Here is a 5967-nt window from a genome sequence, read left to right as displayed (position 1 = left end):
CCAAGCATGGGTGGCACTACCTACTTGGATGCTTAGTGTGGCTCAACAAAACCCCGCTCTAGCCTTATGGCTAAAGCACCCAAAGGTAGAAGGTGGGGAGAGTACCTATGAGGCTTGTATAGAGCCACGGTGTTCTAAAATGTTGTCCCAAAGATATTAAAAAGTGGATTTGGGATGACCATCATGGATGGATGGCCTAATCTTTGAGAGACGGGACTGTAAGTTGGACCACTAGTATAGCAAAGGTGAATGGGTATGGCCTTAGTGTAACGGTCTGATATGTTAGTGGTACTTTTGGGTTTCGATCATAGGATTAGATATGTTGAATACTAGGACCAAGTGCAAAGGTTGAGTGGCATGAATGTTATTCTCGAGGATAACAAGCCCTAAGTCTGAAATAGGACTTATGGAGGTTGTGAGTGAGACTTCTCCAAATGGTTAGAGGTGTGGTTAAGTGACTAAAGTAGAATGGAAAATTTAATCACTTATAGTTTGTTTAAGGTTTTATTTGCTTAATAGAAGGGATTATATCAAGTGTTGTAGTAAGTTAGATTGTAAATTTATAAGATTTAACATGACATTTAATAGACTAATCCTCTATAAATTATGTATGTGAAACAACTAAAACACTTCATAGAAAAATATCAAGAACAAATTTTACCACTTATAGATCCACTAATATCTCTTGATGTTTCCCTAGATTTTGGGCTATCAACATAAGAACCTTAACTACCTTCTTTTGAGGTTTAGGTGTATAATTATGATGTTATAGTGTATAGTAATTAGATTAACTTGAATTTGGACTATTCACATATAAGTTAGGGTTTTTTTACTAATTGAATATACATAACTAATTAAATAGCTTATTTTCTCAATTATAAAGTGGAGTTAAACAATAATTTGGATAATATTCACTTTCACATTATCCAGAGAAAGGATAGAAAGCTACCACTGCTAATGTTAGTCCCTCTATAAAATTTTACTCTAACCTCCATGTAATTTTAAATTTTAAAAAAAATGTTTAAAATGTAAATCATAAATTTGATTTTATAAATAAAATTGAATATGTGAGTGCATGGAATATGGAAAGGGAATACAGAAATGTGCATATCCATTAGCCCAAAAACCCTAGCTTATATACAGGAGCGAGTGGTCCGGATTGAAACCAATCCGACGGCTACCAAAATCCACTACACTAATATTAGTATACGGCATCGTAGCCGTACACTTGGCCCTCACATCATCCTCCTCTCGGAATAATGGAAGGCCGTCAGGGTTCTCTTGTAGATGGGCCGGGATCTGGAGGACCGTCAGGAGGAGGCATCGGTGGATCTGTAGACGGTATTAACTGCTCCTAATCCCTTTGTATGAAGCGTTTTAACCGCTACACATGCACAATCTCCAGAGGATCGGCCTGCTGAATGTCATGCCGAACCTCATAAACTTGTGATCCAACTTGCCGCAACACCCGATACGGTCCTTTCCACTGTGCAAGGAGCCCTTTAGATAAACCACGTACCATAAGATGGGGAAAACGGACTAACACCAAATCATCCACTTTGTACTCCGCAGGTGGACGATGATGGGAATTGTAGTGCCGTTGTTGTCTCACTTGTACGCGGCCTAAGTGTTCAATAGACTCTGCTCGGACAAGTGGAAGAATGCTTGTCAAATATTGATCCCATGACCTAGCATCAGGAGCTCGTGGCAATCGCGAAGGTAAACCCAGCTCTGTTGGTAATATTGGATCATGACCATATAGAAGTTTATATGGTGAAGCACCAACAGAACTCTGCACCCCTGTGACATAGGCATACCGAAGAGACGGCAAATAACCATCCCAATCCAAATGTTGAAAGTTCACATACTTCACAATCATCCCTTTGAATGTCCAAACGAGCCGTTCCACCAGACCGTCTGATTGTGGATGATAAACACTTGTAAAAGTGTGGCGTATCCCCAACCGAGATGTCAAAACATGAAATACCTCAGCCATAAATGCAGGACCATTATCCGAAAGAATCCGCTCTGGACAAGAATGCTGGAACACCACTCGATTGAGGAGGAAGTATCCAACAGCAGTTGCAGAGGCACTAGTAAGAGCACCAACTTCCACCCAACGAGTCAAGTAGTCAGAAGCAATAATAACATACTCATTGCCAGCAGTCGATCGCGGAAAAGGTCCCATAAGATCAAACGCCATGAGAAACTGCAATTGACTCCAACCGTCCTTCCGCAACACAAGGGGGAGTATTACGAGCTTGGCACCAAACGTAGCTACGCACATACCAGATAATATCACGTTGCATGAAAGATCTGCGCAGCTTCTCGATGACACGACGGTGTCCCATATGCCCACCTAGAATAGGAGAATCATGGTAGGTATGGAGAAACCGCGGAATAAACACCGAAGGCACCACCAGCCGTAAATGATCAGCAGGATCCGTCCCCACAAAATAAAGAAGGCCATCTTCAAGGCGATATTGAGAATGTAAATGCCGAAAAGGCAAGTCATCAGCAAGTGATGCAGGATTCTCAAACCCATCTCGAAGCCTTCGAATCCACGGCTCAATCTTTTGAGCCTCGCGAACCTCATCAAGAGAAGGTAGATCTTGCTCTACGCCCTGTGGACACTGAACGTCAAGGACAGCAACTGCCGACGGCATAGAATCCTCATCTAGAAAATCCACAGATGCTGGAACAACAGGTTCGTCAGAAACATGAGAAGTGAGTGGAGAAGGAAGAGGAGCTTGAGAAAGGGCATCAGCATCAGCCATAGAACTCCCTGGGCGATGAACAACATCGAAATCATATATCTGAAGCTTCAAAGCCCATCGAGCCGTACGACCAACCAGGTTCTTCCGCTTCAATAATGAAGTAACAGCAGCATGGTCACCTTCAAGTAACGTCCGAGAACCATGTAGATATGCATGAAGTTTCTCGAAACCCCAGACTGCTGCTAAACACTCCTTCTCCGTCGTGGAGTAGTTCATCTCTGCTGGTTGTAATGTACGGCTTATGTATGCAATGGGATGGCGCTGACCAGGCACACTCGAGCTCTTTTGCATCAACACACCTCCAAGACCAATGTCAGAAGCATCCACGCGCAAAATAAAAGGTCGAGTGTAGTCAGGATATGCCAAAACCGGAGGAGTCGTCAATAGCTCTTTGAGATTCACGAACGCCCGCTCACAATCGGGAGACCAGATGAAAGATGACGTTGGTGGCTTCAGCAACGCTCGCAATGGTGTAGTGCGATCGGAAAGATGATCCACAAAACGACCAAGATACTGCACCTTCCCCAAAAAGCGCTGCACATCATTCACACACTTCGGAGTAGGGAACTTTAAAACAGCCACAAGTTTGTCAGGATCAACTTGCAAACCCTCACGAGAAATACAGTACCCAAGATAAGTTGTGTCCTTGGACCCAAACACGCACTTCGACCGCTTCAGCTTTAAACCAACGTCGCGTAGCCGATCTAACACTTTACAAACATCACGAACATGCTCCTCCCACGTCCCCTCCGAGTGGATCAAGACATCATCAATGAAGTCAGCCGTCACCTCCGGCATATCGCAAAGAACCTCGTCCATCATCCGCTGAAAAGTTGCTGGAGCATTGTTCAAACCAAACGGCATCACCAAAAACTCGTACAAACCAAATGGTGTACGAAAAGCAGTCTTAGGAATATCTTCTTCGGCCATCGGTACTTGCCAATACCCAGAAGCAAGATCTAGCTTGGTGAACCAAAGACTTCGCCCCAGACGATCCAAGAGATCAGCAGTGTGAGGAAGAGGGTACACGTCCGGGATCGTCACTTCATTTAACGGACGATAGTCGATACAGAAACGAATACTCCCATCAGGCTTCGTCACAAGATGAGGTTCACATGCCCAAGGACTCCGCGACTTCCGAATAACACCCTTCTCCAACATCTCCTTAACGTTTGCACATAAAATCTTGATCTCCTTGGGTGACCGATGACGAACAGGAACCTTGATTGGACGAGCATCCCCGGTTGGAATGGGATGACGTGTGGCAATCTTGGCCCCAGACGATAGGTCAAATTCAAAGAGATCAGAATACTCCTTCATGAGCTGGTCAACAACTGCAACACAAAGATCATCGGAGGGATCGGAAAATGGAAGAGTAGAACAAGATGGAAACACAAGAGGAAATAGTGGGGGAACAAAAGTAATAGAAGCAGAGGTAGAAGTAGAGGGACGAAGAGGTACGGAAGTGAGAGGAATGGATGAAACATAAGGAAGTATGAGACAAGGGGGAGAAGCCTCAAAGTCACACTTGGCATGATTGTGCTGCAACCAATCCATACCAAGAATGAGGTCAAAAGCTTGACTCGGCACCACTCGCAACGACTGCAACTCAAGCTCGAGATCGCCCACACGCACAACCAGGTCCGCCTCATCTCGTGCACATGCATGTGTACGGCCGTTGCCGTAAAGAATGAAAACTGGATCCACCGCACGACGCAAGTGTAGACGACAACGTGTGGCAACAGGTCGAGCAATAGAAGATAAACTCGAACCTGTATCAACCAACACGGAGAGAAGAATAGGAGACCTCTTGTTATAAAAACGAGCTTGGAAAGTAAACACTAGATGAACCGGTGCCGAGTGAACCCCTTGATGATACTCCCGAAAGAAAGATGGAGGGGTCACTAACTTATTCGCGCAAGGTCCCTCCATTACTCGCGCGACTCCTCGTTTCCCGAATGCACCTCGGGATCCAAACCTTCCACCGCAGCAGCACCAACGGGACGTTGCTGACGCCAAGGTCTCCACCCAGGAAATGGAGGTCGCCAATCCGGAAAGCGCCGACAACGCCGATAAGTATGACCAACTTCATCACACGCCCAGCAACGAACGTCACGGCCACGACCACGTCCTTGCCCTTGTCCTTGGACTCGAGTAGCAGCAGCATCAACCTCCATGGGAACAGGACCATCACTCATAGGAAGTGGAGCTGAAGGACGTGTAGCAAGAAGTGGAAGAGGCGACGTCTCATAACGTTGTGCCAAGCGAAGAGCATCGTCAAGAGTGGCAGGAGCAAGTGCATGCACAAGTCCGACAAGATCTTGATGAAGTGCTGGCCACAGCATCCCTAGCTTGATCCGCTCCGACATATTTGGCTCCGCACAAAGCAAAAGACTTCGGAAACGAACGCCAAATTGCATCACCGACTCAGATGGCCCTTGGCGAAGATGATGCAATTGTTGGAAGGCATCATCCCAATCGTTGGCGTGTCCAAAAGCGCGTTTGAAGACATCCGGAAGAACACTCCAATTGCCACAAGTAGCTGTGCTCAATCCATTGTACCACTGCAATGCCGTCCCTTGGAGACATGTGGGGAACTCACGCAAATGTCGAGCATCATCCCAAGAATGATATGTGGCAATCACCGTGAAGTGATCGAACCAATGGTACACATCATCCCCAGGATTCCCACAAAAGAACTCCGGCCGAACGCGAGGATTGGCACCAAAAGCAGGAGGAGTTGTACCATGTGCCGTGAACGCCGCCATCAACTGAGTTTGATTGTTCAATTGCAAGCGCATAGCATCAAGCAATTGAACCAACTGCTGCTCTAGAGTTAAAGGAGGAGATTGCGGATCGGCCATGAAGATGAATGAAAAAGAAAGAGCAAAAGAAGAGAAATGACAAAAAGCTGGAAAGAAATGGTAGATCTAGACAATGCAAAAAGCTAGATCTAAACCAAAATCCTGAAAGGAAAGAACAAAAGAAAGGAAATGGAAAAAGCTAGATCTAGACAATGCAAAAGCTAGATCTAAACCAAAATCCCAAATCCAAACACTCCCCAGGGACAATCAAAGGTGCCCCTCACCTCCACCAATGTGAGTGCATGGAATATGGAAAGGGAATACAGAAATGTGCATATCCATTAGCCCAAAAACCCTAGCTTATATACAGGAGCGAGTGGTCCGGA

Source organism: Selaginella moellendorffii, unplaced genomic scaffold (assembly GCF_000143415.4).
Source record: "Selaginella moellendorffii unplaced genomic scaffold, v1.0 SELMOscaffold_22, whole genome shotgun sequence".
Lineage (NCBI taxonomy): Eukaryota > Viridiplantae > Streptophyta > Lycopodiopsida > Selaginellales > Selaginellaceae > Selaginella > Selaginella moellendorffii.
The sequence above is the reverse complement of the archived record's forward strand: the minus strand, read 5'-3'. Positions refer to the sequence as shown.